This window comes from Littorina saxatilis, linkage group LG16, assembly GCF_037325665.1.
Source record: "Littorina saxatilis isolate snail1 linkage group LG16, US_GU_Lsax_2.0, whole genome shotgun sequence".
NCBI lineage: Eukaryota > Metazoa > Mollusca > Gastropoda > Littorinimorpha > Littorinidae > Littorina > Littorina saxatilis.
Genome location: NC_090260.1, coordinates 7,363,061 through 7,365,456, shown reverse-complemented (window position 1 = coordinate 7,365,456; position 2,396 = coordinate 7,363,061).

The following is a 2,396-nucleotide window of genomic DNA, read 5'->3' as shown; positions in this document are numbered from 1 at the left end:
TCAATCTGTCAAACACACACGCACGCACGCACACACACACACACACACACACACACACGCCCGCGCACACACGCACGCACACACACAGACAGACACACACACGCACGCACGCACAATCACACACACACACACACACACACACACACACACACACACACACACACACACACACATATACACACATTTAAATTACATCAACATTGAAGAACAAGTCGCGTAAGGCGAAAATACAACATTTAGTCAAGCTCAGTCGAACTCACAGAATGAAACTGAACGCATTGCATTTTTTCCGCAAGACCGTACACTCGCAGCATCGTCTGTCCACCGCTCGTGGCAAAGGCAGTGAAATTAACAATCCAGAAAAGCGCGGTAGCGGTTGCGCTGAGGGGGATAGCCCGCTTTTCTACATCTCTATTCTTTTTAACTCTCTGAACGTGTTTTTAATCCAAACATATCATATCTATATATGATGGACTGGGTGGCCGAGTGGTAACGCACTTGCGCTCGGAAGCGAGAGGTTGCGAGTTCGACCCTGGGTCAGGGCGTTAGCAATTTTCTCCCCCCTTTCCTAACCTAGGTGGTGGGTTCAAGTGCTAGTCTTTCGGATGAGACAAAAAACCGAGGCCCCTTCGTGTACACATTGGGGTGTGCACGTTAAAGATCCCACGATTGACAAAAGGGTCTTTCCTGGCAAAATTGTATTGGCATAGATAAAAAATGTCCACCAAAATACCCGTGTGACTTGGAATAATAGGCCGTGAAAAGTAGGATATGCGCCGAAATGGCTGCGATCTGCTGGCCGATGTGAATGCGTGAGTGCGGTATTGTGTAAAAAATAATTCCATCTCACACGGCATAAATAAATATATGCGCGATATAAACTGATTGCATAAAAAAAAAATAAAGAAATAAAATAAATCCCTGCGCCTAGAACTGTACCCACGGAATATGCGCGATATAAGACTCATTGATTGATTGATTGATTGATTGATCTATATGTTTTTGGAATCAGGAACCGACAAGGAATAAGATGAAATTGCTTTTAAATCGATTTCGGAAATTTAATTTTGATCATAATTTTTATATTTTTAATTTTCAGAGCTTGTTTTCAATCCGAATATAACATATTTATATGTTTTTGGAATCAGAAAATGATGAAGAATACGATAAACGTAATTTTGAATCGTTTTATACAAAACAAATTAATTACAATTTTCAGATTTTTAATGACCAAAGTCATTAATTAATTTGTAAGCCTCCAGGCTGAAATGCAATACCTAAGTCCGGCCTTTGTCGAAGATTGCTGGGCCAACATTTCAATCAATTTGATTGAAAAATGAGGGTGTGACAGTGCCGCCTCAACTTTTACAAAATGCAGGATATGACGTGATCAAAGACATTTATTCAAAAAATGAAAGACACGTCGAAAAATGTCATAAAGATCGGTCCAGTAGTTTACTCTGAATCGCTCTACACACACACACACACACACACACACACACACACACACACACACACACACACACACACACACACACACACACACACACACACACACACACACACACACACACACACACACACACACACACACACACACACGCACGGCACACATACACCACGACCCTCGTCTCGATTCCCCCCTCTATGTTAAAATATTTAGTCAAAACTTGACTAAATGTAAAAAGTAGGTAAAACGCAGTCGTCTGACTATTTTGTTCGATTTTACACGCCTTTTCTATAATCACTTAATTGTAATTCATGTATGGTAAACAATCAATGTAGCAGCGGGTTGGGTTTTTTTTACATGGCAGGTGTCAACTTCGTGAGAAGCTGTGAAACGTGTGTGTGTGTGTGAAACGTGTGTGTGTGTGTGTGAAACGTGTGTGTGTGTGAAACGTGTGTGTGTGTGAAACGTGTGTGTGTGTGAAACGTGTGTGTGTGTGAAACGTGTGTGTGTGTGAACCGCTGCAATCATGCTGGTTGCTGTCTTTTGCAAAATGACTACACAATAATGATAAACCTTAGAAATGTGTCGGATGGATCATGACAAGTGTTCTTTGACTAACAGAGAAAGACACTTAAAAAAATACCATCTCCGATCCAAAAAGTGTCTTCTCCTTCACGTGGAGCCATCCTTCCTTGGTGGCTGATGGTGCTTGCTGCATGGCTCCTGGGGCCTGTACCTGTGTGATATAACAAATAGCGTCATGTTAGTAGCACCCCATAGCACACATATCACGTCGTCATTGCTGCATGGCTTCTGGGGCCTGTACCTGTGTGACAGAACAAATAGCGTTATGTTAGTAGCACCCCATAGCACACATATCACGTCGTCATTGCTGCATGGCTTCTGGGGCCTGTACCTGTGTGATATGTAACAAATAGCGTCATGT